At 44.1% G+C, this 19756-nt stretch overlaps 1 long non-coding RNA gene across 1 annotated transcript; it reads right to left on the minus strand.

Moving 5' to 3' along the window:
- Positions 1–11247: 11247 nt before the first annotated feature.
- On the minus strand, positions 11248–19465 carry LOC129051990 (uncharacterized). Its single transcript, XR_008516614.2, has 3 exons — positions 19280–19465; positions 17349–17425; positions 11248–11577 (listed from the first exon to the last, which is right to left on the minus strand). It is a non-coding gene; the product is annotated as an uncharacterized LOC129051990 (long non-coding RNA).
- Between the last annotated feature and the right edge of the window lie 291 nt (positions 19466–19756).

Raw genomic sequence — 19756 nt, forward strand, 5'->3', positions numbered from 1 at the left:
CGAGAGCAAGCCAGCCTGGCTGACTCCATCTTGCCTCTAGCCCCAGGCTGGCTGTTCTCACTCATTCCCGTGCATAGGCCAGGCTAACTACTGGAGAAATTTAGTTTATAGTGTAACTTTGAAGCAAGAATGGTCATTTCCCCTCCCTAAAATTAACTCCCTCCTTGTCGGTACTGCCTTTGTAAGACTAATAAAAACTTGATGTTAGGATTATGGGAGGGGCCAAATTCTGCTAAAATGTAGGCATAGTTTCTATAATCTCTTGCTGCTCAGGAGTCATGTGTACGGAGGTCACAAGATTTGTGACTTCCCTAATTGCTCCCGTAGATAACATCACTATTGTAGAACCTGAGATTGGTATTTCGAGATGTTCCTCAGACTTTTGCATTCTGTCAACCAGCTGAGTTCATCCAGGTTCATGACTAATGGCTCAACCAGTCATGTGGCCCCAAATCAGAGGTAGATTCAGCACATACAGACCATTCTCCCCATCCACATAAATTCATCCTCTCTATCAGCAGTACCAACTCCCTAGGCCTCTGTCCCTGAAATTTTTTGAAAAACTCTAACCTCTGAAGCATTGGGGAGACTGATTTATAATAATAAATAATAATAAACTGAGTAATAATAAACTGTCCTTCTGTTTGGAAGACTTGAGCTAATGAAAATCTTTCTTTACTACAAATCACCATCAGAGTAAATTGGTTTGGTCTGTGCAGGGGCACGAAGAACCTGTCAGTCTTCTAAGAGTGGATAGTGGAGTCACTCATTTCTTTCTAGAAGCCTGTTCCACGTGTCAGCCTCTCAGAGGGAAAAAGCCCTGGACCGGGACTCGTTCTCCTGGTGACCTGGGGACATTGGTTGGTGATGGAGCCTGGCATGGGTGACTACCCTGGCTGATTTCTGTGTCCTTCTAATTTCCCAGGAGGTGGGCCAGTCCACAGTGTGAGCAGGAAGAAAACAGAACAGTCAGCCATCGTAAAGGGAGTGTCCGAGCAGGTTCTGTGGCTGGAGGAAGCTATGCAGGAAAGGGCATCTCACCTAGAATTAAGGGGGAGCAAAATGAGGGACACAGAGGAGCCCAGAGAGCCAGAGGCACCCATGGAAGTGAGCCGTCACGACTAGTGACCTCAGGAATTTTAGAGGTCAGGAGCCCCAGTGACCCAATCCAGGACCAGGAAGTCCTGAAACCCTCTCATGGCCTAGGAAGCCCAGAGTCACCTGAGATGGGGTAGCTTTAGACAGAGGGGGTGAGAGGGATCAACATGGATCTCAGCACCTGAGGGACACAGAACAGGTGTGGCCACATTCCTTCATTCAATCCCTCCATCCTTCTTGGGGGAACTAGAGAGCATGTGTCTCACACTGGGCCTGTGCTGGTGCAGGGTGTGAGTGGGGAGAGAAAGCAAAGTCCTCTCCTTTATTCTCCCGTGAGAGTGACATTGACACTTTGGGAAACACAGGATTTCAGGTTCAGTGAAGAAGATGAGGATCTCGGGGGGAAATCTGGGCATTCCTTGCACTGACTCTGATAGTTGAGGTAGGTGATTAAGTTCTAGAGTACAGACTGATTAGTTGTCTATTTTGTGTCACCCCTCTGAGGTTTAGATGCCTAAAAAGAAAGAATTTGAGCCAATGGATGACCGTGGGGTCCTTTGGAACCCATTAAACCCCCACTTCTCATGGAAAAGAGTAGGGGGCTGTGGCTGCAGACTGACCTCATGTGACTCTGATCTACCCTTAATGTCTGTGTGATCCTGGTTCAGTTACTGTGTCTCCCTGTGCCTCAGGTTCCCCTCAATCACTCAAGTAAGCTAAATGGCAAATAGTCTGTGGTTTTTCATGTTGTCTGTGAATGAGCTTTAAAGTATTCATTGTTACCTGACCTAATGCTTGGCACAGAGGAGGTGTTCACATGAAGAGCGTTTATTTATTATTTGCCTCCATAAAAAGGGACCCTTAGGCTTGATCCCTGGTGAACAAGTTGCTACCAACGACATCTCTCTTCTGTTTCTGCCTCTGGGGACACTGAAGTTTTCATGAATTCCTGCAGGCCTCCTAGGGAAGTTGGCTGATGACCTCAGAAGCTTGTCCGTATGTCCTCTCGACTCTTGTCTCAGGTAAAAAAGAATGCTCTGTCCTTGCCCAGATGTGGCTCCGGGGGCTGAATCCTGGCTAGTGAGCAGCTCCAGGAACCACAGCCCTCAGACAACTGGTAAATACTTTCTTCCAGTCAGTCCTGCCCAGGAGGCCATGAACCAGCCCAGCCACAGGTTTTCCAGGATCACTTGGAGTCAGGATCCTGGGACAGGGTTCTGGGGCTGGGGCTTCCAGGACTGAGCTTCTCTGTGAGAATCTCAGGGCTCCCCTCAGGCCAGGACCTGACCCAGTTCCCCAGGGTCTTTCTCAGGGTCATGTTCATGGGACGGCATGGGGCACTTGGCTGTGATTGAACTCCACCTTCTGACTCTCCCATCAGACTGTCTCTTCTCAGCAGTGAGTGTCTGCAAGGTCTGGATGCAGGAAAGGAATTCTGATCTGTTGAAGTTTGTCTACCTTGTGTTCTCTCCCAGGAAGTCCTCTCCTCACCTGTGAGCATGAGCCCCTGCCAGGGAATGTGCCATCTGCAGGGAGGGACTGAGGGGGGCACCATGGTCTCTGGTGCCTCCATGTTCTCCTCTGTGGAGATGAGCCTGGGATCCAGAAACTTTCTGAGCATGGCTGTCAGCTTTGCTGTCCTTCCTCCTTCTGCACTGAGCCTCTTCCTGGGGCAGGAGCATTTCTCAGGCTCATGGGCAGGGTCTGTGCTCAGGACACCTCTCTGTCCCCACCACTCTCAGTCCTGCCTCCTTGTCCCTCCTTTCCCTTTCCCTTTTGTCTGTGTTTCAGGACCCTGGGAATTGCTGAGGCCTCTGCCTCCTTCAGCAGTGATTCTCTCACCCAACCTCTACACACACTTGCACAGATACACACCTCAGCATCCTGCAGTGTTCATGGCTCCAGGTTGAGAAACACAGCTGCTCTCCCTGCCCTCTCCCATCTTCATCTGGCTCTTTGCTTCAGAGCAGGAGGCTGGGCTGCACCAGGATCCTTTCACAGGATCCGCCCATTCTGTGCTTTGGGCCAACTGAGTGCTTGCTGGAGAGAAGGACCCTCCTTCTCTCTCGTTGTGATGAGCTTGGCTACAGCTTCCAAGGATGGACATTCAATTACCTGGATGTCCCAAAGGGAACTGTCCTTCCTGGATGTGTGCAGGGTAAATCTATCAAGCCTCCTGAGAGGAGAGGCCTGTGCTTGTTGGTCAGTGTGGGCTGTGGGCCCCATGGTCCTAGGGACAGGGCTCAGCCACTGTCTTGCTCCCTGGGTTCTGATGGCTGATCTGGGGCTGGGGCCCCTTTGTGTTCTCCCTGACCTTCTTGCATGTCCTCTGTGATTGCCTCCTAACTGTCCTGTGATCACCCCACCTTCCCCATAGCTGCTGAAGCAAGAAGTGAAGAGCTGCACTGGGACCTCGCAGGACACAACTCTTGGAGACCCAGGAGGGAGCCTGAGACAGAGCAGGGGCTACTACCTAGAGACCCGCATCCAGACTTATTCTTTGGTCAGGATGGGCTCAGCTCTTTCTGTGTTGATATCCCCTGAAATCTGTCCTGAGGGTTTGGACCTGGTCCAACCCCTCTGTGTAGAGGAAAGACAGGCAGTGGCTGGAGAGCCCCTCTGTGGGGAGGTTGCTCACACCTGAGAGGGTGGGTGGGGGTGTGCCGTGTTCTGAGACCAAAGGGAGCTCATCCTTCCCACCTCCCCTACCCCTCCACCTCCCCACCCCACCCCATGCACAGAGGAGAGCTCTGTCCTTCCTTCTGACTTCATGAGGGATAGCAGAGGGCAAGTGGTCACATCCCAGATAGTGCCTGTGCATGACTGTCACATGTGCTCTGAGCCTTCCAGGGTGCAGAGGGCAGGTCACAGGGTGTCTGGCTGATTCCTGGGGGTGATGGGGGCATTCAGGCAGCTGCTGTTCTGTGCCAGCACTGGGCTCAGCCTGGGATGCTCCAGAGAACAGGACAGATGGATCGGGGTGGGCATTTAGGGAACAGTCACAGAAAGAGTTGCTGAGGATGGAGGAAGGTAAAGAGGGGAAAGTGCCCAGTGTGGTGTCACGTGCACCAGCGCTGTCCTGGGAGATGCCCTTTTGGCTGAGCCCAGGAAGGAGGGGGTGTGGGGAAAAGAGCTGCCTGCAGAGGGAGCAGCCTCAGCTAGGCAGCTGCCAGACTGCAGGTAGGAGCTGACAGAGTCCCTGTCTCAGACAGCCAGGAAGACATAAGCCAAGGTGACCCTGGTGAGGGTGGACCCTGTTGGGCTGTGGGCTGTGGGCCCTACTGAGGGAGGTCAGCAGCCTCTGGGAAGACTCCAGTCTGGAGGGACTCCGCCGCCCTCTGGTGGACAGGAAGGGAAGTGTGGACGGCAGTGGCCCCAGGCCAGGCTGCATGTTGTATTCCACATGGATCTGCACATTTTATATGAGGTCACACGTATGTTATGTTACAGCTTCATCACGATCCCACCCAGTGAGTCCCAGTCTCTGTGGCTGCAGGTTCACTATCCTCCCTCTTTCACAATCAGATGTCCCAGACACAGATTTCTGTTCACCTTCTGTGAGTTTGTGTTTGTGTGCAGTGGGCTGCACTGTATATGCCCTGGGGACAGTGATGTCTGCGGCAGAGCACTGGGTGGGGGTTTAGGAGCAGAAGAGGGAGGTGTAGGGTGGGAAGATCAGGGTCAGGGGATCACAGGAGGAGCAGGGAAAAGTCATCTTCATTTCTTATTCCCAGGAGATTAGAACCCAGAATCCTGACTTTAGGGCAGAGCACCACGTCCTTTTGATGTCTCTGGGTGTCGCGAGTGCTCATAATTTCCTGTTGCCTCTGCATCCACTTTTTAAGGAGTAAGTTTAGCTGCCTCATATCAGAGGCAGGGCTTGGTCACAATGTCAGTTTCCAGTAATATACCCAGTCCAGATGGCTGCAGTTGGTGGCCAGAGATAAAATCTTAGAGGTATCTCTCTTGCTTAGTGTGCTGGACTCTGCTCTCTCCAGCTGTTTCCTTTAAACTGACATTTCTGACATTTGCTCTCAAATTTAAAGTCACCACCTCTCAGTCACAGTGTGATCTCCTGGCCCCAGTGTTTAACTACTTTAATCCCATCCATTAAAGCTCCGTGCTAGACACCTGTCAGATAATACCCTGAACCCACTAAAGCCGTTGGTCTACAGGTCTCTTCTCTCTTCCCTGCCTCGGCTTTCTGACCTCTGAGTCTGTCATGTCCAGGGGTTACCATGCGCTCTTCAGCGTCTGTAAGTAGTAATAACTCTTGCCCTTTCACGTTGTAGCTGTATCACTGAAGCCTTGCCTGCCATCCAGGACCTGATGTGGAGGCGGCCCCATGGGACTTTGGCAGGTTAACCCTTGCTGGGGCTCTTATCTTGGGGCCTCTGCTGCTGCTGGGGACAGGAGCTAATCTGATGGAGAAACTGAAGAGTTTCATTTAAAACAGTGGGTCAGATTATGTATTCCTGGGCTTGAGCTGCTATAGCAAACACTGTAGCCTGGGTGACTTAAACAATAGAAATCTATTTCTCACAGTTCTGAAGGCTGGGAAGTTTAAGGTCAAGGTTCCAGCAGATTCAGTCCTGGTGAGGGCTCCCTTGCAGATTGTCTACTTTCTTGCTGTATCTGCACATGTCGGGGGTTTGGGAAGGGTTGGAGAGATGGAGAGAAGGAGAGAGAAATATTATTTTCTTGTGTCTTTCTCTTTTTATAAGGGCATTAATTCCATCATGAAGCCCACATTTTTAAGACCTAGTCTTACTCTAATTACCTCCCAAAGACCCCACTTTCAAATTTCATCACATTAAGGATAAGGATTTCAACAATTTTGGGGAGATACATTCAGTCCTAAGCAGGGAGGTGAAAGCTGCCTCCCTTCCAGTTCATGGGAGCTGGCCTTCTCTGGTGAGATGGCTTCACACTCACAATTTCACCCCAGGCTGCAGCCCCACAGAGCCTGTGTCCTCCTCTCCTCTCCTGCCCATTCCTGAGTTTTCCTTAATATGTCACCTTCTTCCTGTGGCCCCACCCATTCCAGGCAGTTACCCCTAGGTCACTGCCCCCCATTTACCATGTCTCCTGTCACTGGCCTCTGCCATTTCTTCTGAGCCCTGAGCCCTGGGACAGAGGGTGAAGCTGGGATGGGTGCTGTCCAAGGTGCTGCTGTCTCTGGACAGCTTGACAGTGAGAACCTTGATGTATTACCAAGGAGGAGGCCATTGGAAAAAGCTGTTTCTCAGGGGTTACTGGATCACAGTGGGGGTGGGGTGGGGCTGGGCACTTAAGAGTGGGCTGGACCCATGAACTACAGGGACCCTGCTCTGTGTTGGCAACCAGCTTCTTGAACTCTGTTCCTGTCTGTAGCTAGTTCTCTGGTGTGATCCCTGAGCTTCTGCTAGAGTTCACCTCTCAATGCCTGATGGTCAGAGCTGTGTGTGGATACCTAATGAGGGTTGCTCATGTGCTCACACAGAGTATTCAGAGGACAGGCTTCATGACCTCTCTTGCTTCTACCCCACAACAAGATCTGGATCGTTGGCTGGGTCAGATAAAGTTAGAATCCATGGGGAGAATGTGTATCCTGGCAGTGCTGAGATCTATGCCTCAAGCTTAACTCTCAGTCTCTGCAAATACTTTTATATTGTGCATCTACAGTTGGCTCTGCAGTCTTGTGTTCCTAAATCCTTGAGTCTCTCTGTGGACAGGTCATGAAGGGAGTGTATATAAGTATAGGAGGGCTATCTGATCATGGTGGGTTTGTTTTACATAGTAGGTTTTTTTCACCAAAGGCTATTCAAAAAATTGTGGTAGAGGATATATATACACACATACATATTTATATATGTCAGGTATAAATATAAATATATATTTATATAAATTTAATACATATTTATAAATATATCTATAAATATACACATATTTTTACATAATGCACCATTTTAACCACTTTAAAATGTGCAATCAAATGGAATTAATCACATTCACCATGTTAAATAACCATCACCACTATTTTCTCTAGAAAATTTTCATCACTCCTAACAGAAATTCTGTATCTTTTAAACAAATGCTCCCTATTTATTCTACCCTAGACCTTGATGATCTCTAGGCTACTCTCCAACTCTCTGAATTTGTTTATTCTTGATGTTTCATATCAATAAAATCATACACATATATGTGATTATGTTTCTGGTATATTTCACTTCACACAATGTTTCTGAAGTTCACGCATGTTCTAGCAGGGGTCAGAGCTTCATTCCTCTTTATGGCTGATTAACATTCTGTTTTATGTATTGCCATATTTTTTGTATCTGTTCATGTGTTGATGGACACTTAAGTTGTTTCCATATTTTATCTATTGCGAATAATGCTGCAATTAGCGTTCCCATTTGAGTACCTGTTTGAGTCCCTTTGTTCACACAAAGGATTCAATTCAATTGTGTATATACCTAGGAATGTATGTTGGTTCATAAGAGAATTTTATGATTAGCTTTTTGAGGACAGGTACAACTGTTTCTCTTAGCGGCCATGCCTTTTTGTAGTCTCATCAGCAATGTATGAGCATTTCAAATTCTACATAAAACTTCCACTTGTTATTGAACATTTTTAAAAAATGATAGCCACAGTTGTAAGTGTGATATGGTGTCTCATTGTGACTTTGACTTTGCATTTCCCTAATAACTAATGATGTTGAGTGTCTTTTCATGTCCTTATTGACTATTTGTATATCATCTTTGAATAAATGTCTACTCGAGTCCTTTGTTTATTTATAAATTGGTTGTTTTTTCTTTTTATTGAGTTATGGCAGTTCTTTATATATTCTGGACATAAAACCCTTACATATGTGATTTGAAATTTTTTTCTCCCATTCTGTGTCTGGTCTCTTTCTTGATAATTTGCTTTGATGCATAAAAGTGTTACATCTTGATAAAGCCCAATTCATCTATTTTTCCTTTTTGTGTCTCATGCATTTGTGTCATGTCTAAGAATCCATCGCACATTTGAGGTCATCAAGATTTACTCCTATGTCTTTCTAAGATTTTGATTTTGGGTTATAGCTCTTATATTTAACTCACTGATCTATTTTTAGATAATTGCTTGATATGGTGGGAAGTAAAGTTTCCTAAGTTCATTGTTTTTAATGTGTTTATCCAGTTTTTTATGCACCATTATTTGAAAAGATTATTCTTCCTTCATTAAATTATCTTGACACCCTTGTCAAAGAGCAATTGACCATAGTGTGAGGGTTTATTTCTGGACTTTAAATTCTATCCCATTGGTCTCTATGTGTATTCTTATGCCAGCAGCACACTATTTTCATAATTGTATTGTTTTATAAGATTTCAAATAAGAAAGTGCAAGTTCTTACATTTGTCTTGGCAAGATTATTTTGACTATTCAAAGATACTTTTTTGAAGAGCAGTGGTTCACAATTAGAGAAGCCTTTCCTGTTTCTTCCTGGTGTGGGTGTGGGCAGGTGGATGGGCAGGAATATTGGTTGTCTAGAGACCTTTTTAGGAATTTAATGTAAATAGGTAAATAATCCCCACTTCCTTTGCTGAGGTGCTGTGACTGTGTGCATTGCCTCCTGTGAAAGAATTGAGAGATCCTGGAAGCAGTTGCCCATGTGGTGAGGGACAGGGGGCTCCGTGATGAGGGGCACAGAGGACATTGTTTTGGGACACAATATTATTAGGGGAGCTGTACGTATTTCTACTTCTTTATTTTTTGTACAGCCCTCATCTCAGTTGGACATAGTAGATATTAAAAGCTTTGTTAATCCTCTGGCATCTGGGCCTTGGCTGACCTGTCAGCTGGAGCTTGAAGAGGTGCCTGGCAAAGCAGTGACCCACATGGGGAGGAGCAGGGCTCAGCAGGGTAAAAGCAGCTGGGACCCAGAGAAGCCAAGAAAGTCTGACCCTTAGAAGCTAGGGCCCAGCATGTGGGTGTCCTCAAAAGCAAATGGACCACTGTGGTACCCATTGCAGTGGACTGGAACAAGATAAAAGGCCTTGAGTATCCCATATCCTCTCTCAGCTCCCCAGCTAAAGATTTGGGCCCTGGGTTGGGGCTGTTTTGCAGCAGGGGCAGGGTAGGCAAGAATGTTTGCATATCAGGCCTGAGTCCATGTCATCCTCTCAGGCGTTGTCACTGCAGTTGGAGAATTTTGTTCAGAGGCCCAGCCTGGGAACATGGGACGGACCACCCCATTCTTTTCAAATTATTTTTTTAAAAAAACTATCAGCAAATGTGGTGCATATTTTATTCTTCTAGAATCATTACTAACGTCATGTTTTACAATGCATCTCTTAAGTGAATGGTGAGAACCATCTACACAATGTACATTTTAAGCTGGCTCTCCTATAATTTCAGCTTTCATATGTTCTTTTAAAAACCATCCTCTCTGAACACAAAGGCAGTATCTCTGTGTTCATTTCAACTATGTTAAAAGAAAAACTTCAGCCAAATTAAATTAAAAGGGATTTAATTGAGCAATGAATGATTCGTGAATCAGGCAGCCCCCAGAATCACAGCAGATTCAGAGACTACAGAAATACCTCATGGTCAGAATAAATTTATAGACAAAAAAAGTAAAGTGACATATGGAAATCAGAATTGAGGTGCAGAAACAGCTGGATTAGTTACAGCTCAGCATTTGCCTTATTTGAACACAGGTTGAACAATCAGCAGTGTATAACTTGTTCAAGTATGACTGCTGGGATTGGTCAAGACTTAGCAATTGTTACAGGTGCATACACCTAAGTTAGGTTTTTAACCTTGGCTACCTATTAAGTTAGGTTGCAGTTCATCTACAAGGACTCAAATTTAGAAGTACGGAATCCTTCTCAGGCCATATTTAGTCTGCTTGAACAATTCACCCCATTGGGCCATTTACTCAATTTTGAGAGATTGACCAAAACTTTAGTCATTGGTATCACAGTCACCATCATAAATTTACTTATTTGGTCTTGAAACCCACTGAGAAACAGTAGAACAGTGAGTTTTTCAAAGGTAGGAACAAGGGCTAAGTAGAAGTTACCTCCTTATGCTGGAACCTTCTATTTACAGGAGAAAAACAAAACCTGGTCTGTTCTGGTCTAATATCCATGTGTTTCTTTAAAGTCTTAGTTTGATTATGTCACGTTTAGCATGAGCAACTCTATTTTTGTTTGGTTTGGTCTGTCAGGGCTTAGTGCATGAGTTCAGTCCAATACAATGGCCTCCCATAATTATGATTTTAAAATTCCCCCTTTTGGGTCAGGTTCTCACTTAGGTGAGAGTGTGACCAAAATGTAGAGTCTTAGGCCCACTCTCCGTTACCATCATTTTGGGTTTCTGGTCTCTGCATGTCATTCATAGGTTTCAGTGTCCTTATGATTGCATCTTTCTTTTGGCTTGTGTGATTTTGGTTGAAGATGAACCATTTAACATTCTAAAAATAGCTGCATACAAACATTTAATAGCTTTGAGAGAATACAGTGCACCAGGGAAACTGTTATTATGACTGTGCACCGGGAAGACTATTATTATGACTATCAGGAGGATAATACCAGGAGTTTAGAGTATGCTTTTTGTCCAGGGCCCCCATAAACCAAAGCACCTAAAAGCAGATGGATTAAAGAGTGAGCTACGTGAAGAGTTTACTCACTTAACTAAGCAGTCTCTTTGTTAATCCCCTACAACTGAATCTCTGTAATACATGATGTTTTCTCCATAGGTCATAAGTGCCAGCAGCTGCACAGATACTTTTCTGTTTAGTCAATTTTATTATTTAGCACAACTTTCACAAGAGAAATTAAAGCCAGTTGTGTAACCATAACCTTTACAGTAGAATCTGCTATAGAGCCTATTATGAAAGATACATTTCTAATCATTGCCTATTTTATTCCAAACCATATAAAAAGGTCCTAACAAGTAATGCCCTTCTATTATAGAAAAGTGAAGACCTCTTGGCAATTTTTTAACTCTTAATGTAGGTTAAGTGGAGTGAATTAATGTTCTGTTTCTGACTGATTATGAGGCAACATATATACCATTAAAATTTCTCACCTACATTGGGCCTTCATCTTTTACCTATCAAAGTATAAGCTTATCTATCTATAAGGCTGGCTGCAAAATCCTTCACAAATAAAAATGTACAAGTGCACACAACAGACCCGCTTTTTATTTCTATTGTTTACAGAGGCACAAAAAAGAAAAAAATATTCAAAGAGTCTCTTGATGGTAGAAATCTTGATCTGTGATCTTGGGAAAAGCTGTTTACATCAAGGATGCCATCTTCTTCTGGGGAGAGACTTCCCTGGTTAGCTTTACCTTAAGTGTTCCAATGGGTGTACAGTTCCAAGAGTGTGGAGGGACCCTTCTCAGTTGTGAGATTATGAACCCAAAGTTCAAGGTTCCAAAGTTTTGCTGCAATGTGGATGGCAAAGACAGTCTTTCTCTGATGTTTGCAGAAGATCCAATCTTTGGATTCTAGGTTGTGAATGGGTTGATTATCTTTAGTGAACTATAGAAAGTTTTCTTTATCTGGTGAAAATACACTGTAACATAGTAACTTAGTAGATAACATGAGCCCTCTTGCATGAGAGAGCTTTTATACAACCAGAACCAGAAAATATGCATTGAAAATAACAATTGAATGAAATCTCATTATGAAATGTTTAAGTGGACCAGCAGGTGACCAAGTGTACCTGAAGCTTTGATTGTTTTCCCAGGAATATGGGGCCAAACATTGGTTATCAATTCTTTTAACAGTTTATAAGTCATCACACCAACATATTCCATTTGAATATTTTTATCTTTTCCATGATGAGTCATGGAATGCAAAACTTTTAATAATAAAAGCTTTAAGGACTTAGGAAGGACAAGGTGGCCATCCTGGTTCTCCATGAGTCCATGCTTAATTAACATTAGACTCATATCCTCTTGAATCACAGTTTTTCTTCAAATTATGTGCATAGCACTGATAACTGATGGGTTATCATAGGTAATTTGACTTAGACCATGACGTTCATTCAAATTGTATATCTAAGTAATTTTAGTATCAGCCAATGTAGCATGAGTGCTGATTGGTTAGGTAGGAGATGAAATCATGGGAAGTTGAAGCTGTCATTTTTTGCTGAGTCAGTTCCTGAGTAGAGGTCACAAGATCAAATGACTCATTTTGTCGATCTGGGTGGTGCCAGCTCATCTATCCATCAAGTGCAGGGTCTGCCAAATAGCTCAGACACAGATCTTATGAGCAGTTTAGGGAGGGTCAGAATCTTGCAGCCTCCAGCTGCATGACTCTTAAACCATAATTTCTAATCTTGTGGCTAATTTGTTAGTCCTACAAAGGCAGTCTTGTCCCAAGGCAAGAAGGAGGTTCGTTTTGGGAAACGGCTGTTATTGTCTTTGTTTTAAACTATAAACTAAATTCCTATTAAAGTTAGTTCAGCCTATGCCCAGGACCGAACAAGGACAGCTTGGAGGTTAGAAGCAAGATGATGTTCATTAGGTTAGGTTAGATCTCTTTCACTGTCTCAGTCATAATTTTGCCAAGATAGTTTGAGGAGAATCAAATTTTAAAGAAAGACACATAATAGTGTCACGGCTAGCCTTAAAAATTCTCTTGACTAAATTACAGAGCAAAAATCTAGCCTTAAACAAAGTTAAATTTTTTGTAATCTCAAATTACTTGCTTTAGATCCCCTGAGGCAATAAGGATTAAAGCCACTTCACCATGTCATCCAGTAGTTAAAATTCCACACTTTCACTGTTGCAGCCTGGATTCAATTTCAAGTCAGAGAATGAGCCACTTTTGTTACAGGAAAAAGGTCCCAATCCACACCCAAAGAGAGGATTCTTGGATCTTGCACAAGAAAGAATTCAGGGCAAGTCTGCAGTGCAAAGTAAAGCAAGTTTATTAAGAAACTAAAGTAGCAAAAGTACAGCTACTCCATAGTCAGAGTAGGATGTTCTTGAAAGTAAGAGGAGGAACACACCCGCCCTAGGTACAGTGCTCATATATATGGGGAGATGTACTCTGCTACAAAAGTTTGTGATAAGGATTAATTTTCTTAACTGCAATATTTTGTAAGAATCTAAGTTATTATCTTTAAAGCAAAATTAGGAATCACTTTGTTTTCCAGATATTGGGATATCTGGACACTCCCAAGTCTGGGTCTGTTTAGTAAATATTATTGATTTGTTCCCTTAACCATAAACATCTAGAGGCTAGGAATGCCTCACTTTCTGGAATTGCAGCCCAACAAGTTCCAGCCTTATTTTCCCAGCCCTCACTCAAGATGGAGTCACTCTGGTTCAAATGTCTCTGCCACTTTTGTTTTGATATTTGTGTGATTTTTGAGTTTTTGAGGTACTCATTTACATCTTTGGAGATGTCTCATGCATCCTTGGCTAAGTCATAATTATGGTTAAGTCTTATCAGTTTCAGCTGGGAGGATACTTTTGGTTAAAAAAAATTCAAAAGCCAGAAATATCAGCTGTTTGTCCTAGCTAAAATCTGATAATAAAAAATCTGAAAGTATTACAGTGGGTAGCTAGTCAGACATCAGCAGGACAGGAGGGAGCCTCCTTCCCCCACACACCAGGAATGTCATGACCATCAGGTGATTGTCAGGAGGTTGTTAACTGTCTTTCTAAAATAATAATGGGTTGTAGCTAGCGCCAGGAAAAGGCAGTCTCCCAATAGACAGGAAACACCTGAAACAGGTGATCAGCTCCTTCCTGATCAGTTCTCAGAAGTTGGGTGAGTGGGCTAAAGCATGTGCATTAAGAGGCAAAATGGTGGAGTTTAACTGGTATGTGACCTCCCAGGGACGTTTGACTGGAAAGAGAAGAACACCTCAACAGAGCATGCATACAACTCCAGTAAACACACTGTGCATGCTCACCCCACCCCAAGTGCTAGCAGCCACTGCACATGCGGACAGCCCACTCCAAAGGGAAAATAAGGGGAGAGGAGATGCAGACCCCAGAATTATGCCAACATACAAAAGCCTAAGTCAGAGGTCAAGCAATGCACTTGATCTCTTGTTGCCTGCTTGGCTTTTTTATTTCTTTATTTTTATTTATTTATTTTTTTGCAACACAGTCTTGCTCTGTCGTCCAGGCTGAAGTGCAGCGGCATGATCTCAGATCACTGCAACCTTCGCCTCCCAGGTTCAAGTGATCCTCCCACCTCAGCCTCCCTAGTAGCTGGGACTACAGGCACACGCTACCACACCCAGTTAATTTTTGTATTTTTGGTAGAGATGAAGTTTCACCATGTTGGCCAGGCTGGTCTCAAACTCCTGACCTCAGGTGATCTACCAATCTCAGCCTCCCAAAGTGCTGGGATTACAAGTGTGAGTCACTGTATCCAGCCTGCTTGACTCTCTTTAATTGTACTTCCTTTAATTTCTGCCTTAAAGCTTTTAAATAAACTTTTACTCCTGCTGTAACACTTACCTCAGTCCCTTCTTCTGCCTTATGCCTCTTAGTCAAATTACTTCTTCTAAAGAGGCAAGAATTGAGGTTGCTGAAGACTTGTACAGATTCGCTGCTGCTAACATGTTTTGGTGCCATTTCTCAGCTATGTTTGGCAGCTAAGAGAAGGATTTTCCAGAACAACTCTGTGATTAATAGTCAGCTTAATTAAAAACTGATATTTAAGCCATATATTTATTTTCTATTAAATATATATACATATATATATAGAATATGTATATACACAGAATATATAAATTCATATTGGATATATATTCAGAAAGGACTTGAATGTATATTGAAGGCTTTTCTGCTTTTCTCTTTTGTATCTTTTTTTTCTTTTGAGACAGGCTGTCACTCTGTCACCCAGGCTTAAGTGCAGTGGCACAATCTCAACTCACTGCAACCTCCACCTCCTGGGTTCAAGGGATTCTTGGGCCTCAGCCTTCTGAGCAGCTGAGATTATAGGCGCGCGCCACCACACCTGACTAATTTTTGTATTTTTACTAGAGACTGGGTTTCGCCATGTTGCTGGTCTTGAACTCCTGGCCTTGAGTAATCTGCCCGCCTCAGTCTCCCAAAGTGCTGCCATTACAGATGTGAGCCACTGCCTCTGGCCATCTCTTTTGCATCTTTGAAAGATTTTATTTCAGTTGACGGAAATCTTTTTAAATCATGTGCTTAGTCTGTGTGGTTTTTTTCTTAAAAATTCTTTTTCTGCTTATTTCTCTTTCCGTCCTTCCTCTTGCTACTCTTGATGCCACATGAGGGAACCTAAAGAATTTCTGACAGCCTGGAACCCCTTAAGGAAAACAGAAAAGATGCCACAGACTCTTCTATTTAGGAGAAACCACTGTTTTTCCTCATGGAACCCCAAGAGTTGTAAGTAAATGGATTCCTCTCAGGTCTAAAACTCTGCTCTCTTTTCCATTTTCCCTGACCTCTTTGGCTTTTGGGGGCATCAGAGATTACTTTGCACTGTAAAAATGCTTGACCTTATATGTGTGATGGGTGCTGGGTCACTGGTAAGAGCTTTGGTTTTGGAGGTGACTAACAGCGCTTGCAACAAATGGTTATTACTTCAGAAAGCTACTCATTTCTTTGCATGTTTAGACAAGAAAGACAGTTTAAATAATTAGAAAAATGCCTTTGTAGCAAAGTACACTGTGGAAGTGTTGGACAGTATGGTTCCCTTGGCATTTTCCTCTTCTCAGGGACCTGGGATTCAGTGAAATTCTTGATTTATAAAGGTCTAGATGCTGTCCCTTCCAACTGGGTCTTCTTTTTATGTATTTAAATTATTAGGATCTAAAAGTTGCAAGACTTCATTGGTCCTCTTCCTTAATGGGCTCTGTCCTGAGCTCAGTGGTCCAGTTGGAAAACAGAGACCAAATTAAAAGCTACCTTTCTAAATAAAATTTGTCTCCTTATAAAATCCTATAGTAAATTTCTGTCAATTTTGTGTTACCTTGGCATCTATTTTTAATCTTTCTTGAACACACACAAATTCCTTCTTGTAAAAGCTTTAGTTCTCTTTCTGTCTGTGCTTTGAGATGTAAATTTACTACCAATTTTCTCTAAAACTCAATAAAGCCTTCCTTAATTAAATGTTAAACTTTTCCATTTACAAAGGCACAAATTTAATCCAACTGTCTTTTTTAAATACTGAATTTTATCAGTCCTATGCTGAAATCAAAACTCTAAAGTCTTTCTGCCTCCCTCTATCTTTATGTGCACATGTGTATGTTATATGCTGTATCACATATATGTCTATGTCCATACATATGATTATATGTTGTTTACATACATGGTATCAAATTAATGTAAAAATAAGTACTCATAAATTAAGGAAATAATCCCAAATGCTTTTCAATACATGTGATTTTAGTAATCTTTGGTAAATAAAGATAGTTTAAAAATTATTGGTAAAATGAAGTAGAAATGTCTTCAGATTTAATTTAGACATTTGTGCCTCGGTCTGTTGGCAGACATGTTTATATTGTATTTACTAGATGTTTTAGGGTCATCATATGGTTGCTTCTGTATATATACATTTTCTTAATTTTTCTGTGGCCTTATGTCTTTAGATTTGAGCCTTTAGATTCTGAGTTCTAGATGAGTGACCATAGCAAGAACTGGGGACAAAACTCATCCCATCCCACAGCTGTGCCTTTTGGCCATGCTGGAAGATATTAGATTCTCCAGGTATAATCTCCATAGCTTTGCTGTTTATCTTGGGCTTTACATCTGGTAACTAGTTAGAATTTATTACTTCCTGTTTTTTTTTTTCTCCTGAAAATAATGCTGTATTAGTCTGTTCTCACATTGCTACTGAGAAATACCTGAGACTGGGTAATTTATAAAGAAAAGAGGTTGAATTGGCTCATGGTGTGGCATGACTCTCAAATTTGCTCAGCTTTTGAGGAGGCCTCAGGAAACTTACAATCATGATGGAAGGCCAAGGCAGAACAAGGCATCTCACAGGTGAGAGCGGGAGGAAGACAGCAAGGGTTACACACTGTTAACCAGATCACATGAGAACTCACTGTCACTATGAAAGCACCAAGGGGAATGGTGTTAAACCATGAGAAACCATCCCCATAATCCAATCACGCTCAACCAGGCTCCACCTACAACTTTTGAGATTACAACTTGACATGAGATTTGAGTGGGAACTTAAATCCAAAACATATCATTCTTTCCCTGGTTTCTCTCAAATCTCATGTCTTTCTCACATTTCAAAATGTAACAATGGCTTCCCAACAGTCCATTACCTCATTCCAGCATTACCAGAAAATTCCAAAGTCCCAAGTCTCTTCTGAGACAACGCAAGCCCCTTTTGCCCATGAGCCTGTAAAATCAGAAACAAAACAAGTTATTTACTTCCAAGATACAATGGGGGGATAGGCATTGGGTAAATACTCCAATTCCAAAAGGTAGAAATAGGCCCAAAGAAATAAGATACAGGCCCCATGCAAGTCTGACACCCAGCAGCACAGTCTTTAAAACTAAAGCTCCAAAATAATCCCCTTTGACCCCATATCTCACATTTAGGGCACACTGATGCAAGGGGTAGATTCCCAAGGCCCTGAGAAGTTCTACTTCTGTGGCTTTGCAGGGCTTAACCCCCATGGCTACTCTCATGGGCCGGCATTGAGTACCTATGGCTTTTCCAGGTACAGTGTGCAAGCTGCCAGTGGCTCTTCCATTCCAGGGTCTTGAGGATGATGGGTGTCTTCTCCCAGCTCCACTAGGCAGTGGCCCAGTGAAAACTATGTGTGGAGACACTTACCCCACATTTTGCTTCTGTACTGCCCTAGCAGAGGTTCTTCATGAGGGCACTGCCCTTGTGGCAGGCTTCTGCCTGGACATTCAGGCTTTTCTATATATCCTCTGAAATGTAGGCTCCCAAGCCTAAACTGTTGCACTCTGTGCACCTGCAGGCTTACCACCACATGGAAGCTGCCAATCTTTATGACATGTACCTTCTGAAGCAGCAGGCTGAGCTGTACCTTGACCCTTTTGAGCCATGACTAGAGCAGCTGGGATGCAGTGAGCAGTGTCCTGAGGCTGCACAGGGCAGCAGAGCCCTAGGCCTGGCCCAAAATTTATTCTGTCCTCCTAGGCCTCTGGTCCTGTGATGGGAAGGGCTGCTGCAAAGGTCTCTGAAATGCCTTTAAGGCTTTCTCCTTATTGTTTTGGCTATTAGCACTTCGCTCCCCATTACTTATGCAAATTTCTGCAGCCTCCTTGAATTCCTCCCCTGAACATGGGCTTTTCTTTTCTACCACTTGCTTTCCTACACACTTTCAGAAAACTGGATCTCATGAGAACTCACTATCATAATGATAGCACCAAGGAGGATGGTGTTAAACCATGAGAAACATTGGTTTATTTGCCAGTGTCTGAGGTAGGCAGGTGAGGACAGCGTTTGTGCTGTTGTGGAAATGTGTTCTGAACAGGGACCTTGAAGTGAGGTGGAGGAGGTGGCCAGGGGAGGGAACACTCAGGACCCAAGATGGCTGCTGCTGCCCAGGACGTCCCCGCCTCTTAAGGATGTTACCCAGATTGTAGCAGGGAGAGGCTTCCTTTAAGTAGAGAGTAAATGGACTAAGAAAATGATAGATGGCTCCACGTGCCAAGAATGTTCTTTTCCTTTTCTCTCCCTTTTCTCCCTCTCCTTTTCTTTTCATGATATCAAATGCCAGAGAGGTGTGCAGAGCACGTGGGGAGACTTCCTTGCTTTGCTGCTACCCAAGCCTGCCTGGGCTGTAAGTTCCCCCAGAGCACCCCTTTGCCCCCCACCTGTGGCATGGTCGGCCTCTCTTGGGCCCAAGCCTGCCCTCTGCTTCCTCAGAGCGGGTCTCAGACCAGGCAGGGGGTTTCCCAGGAGTCCCTGGGAAGGTTTGTTTTCTGCAGTGTCATGGTGACATAAATGGTTGCTTTCCTTATCATTTTTCAATATTTAGTGGCCACTGATTACTACCTTAGAAACACGGAGCAATTGAGGTTTTTCTGCCCCTTTCCAATTCCAGTTCAATGTAATTTTCCTGCTGTGACTCCTGTCCCTCTCTGATGTCCTCTCCCCTATTCAGGCTTCAACAGATGCCTTCTGTCCCCTCTCAAAGCCCCGTCCTCCCCAGGAGACACCAGCCAGTCTCTGTGCTTCCTCCTCCCACCCTCTCTCAGGGAGTCCTCCCCTCACCTGTGAGCAGGAGCCCCTGCCAGGGGGTGCATCCTCTGCGGGGATGGGCTGAGGGGGGCCTCGTGGTCTCTGCTGCCTGCTTCTCTTCTGTGGAGAGGAGCTCGGCTCCAGGATGGTCAGGGCTACTGTGACTGCCAGTTCTGCTGTCTTTCCTCCCTCTGTGCTGAGCCTTCTCTCAGGGCAGGAGCACTTCCTAGGGCCAGGGGCAGGGGCGGGGCTCTGCCCAGGATGCCTCTCTGTCCCCTCCCCTCTCAGTCCTGCCTTCTGGTTCCTGCTTCCCCTTCCTTTCTGTGTGTGTTTGGTCCTTAGGACCTGCTGAGGCCATTTGCCTTCTTCAGATATGGCTCTCCTTCCACACGTGTCCACACACACACACATACACACACACAGAGACACACACAGAGACGCACACACACATACACACAGACATGACACAAACACAGACACACATACACACAGGCACACATATATACAGAC

Source organism: Pongo abelii, chromosome 20, assembly GCF_028885655.2.
Source record: "Pongo abelii isolate AG06213 chromosome 20, NHGRI_mPonAbe1-v2.0_pri, whole genome shotgun sequence".
NCBI lineage: Eukaryota > Metazoa > Chordata > Mammalia > Primates > Hominidae > Pongo > Pongo abelii.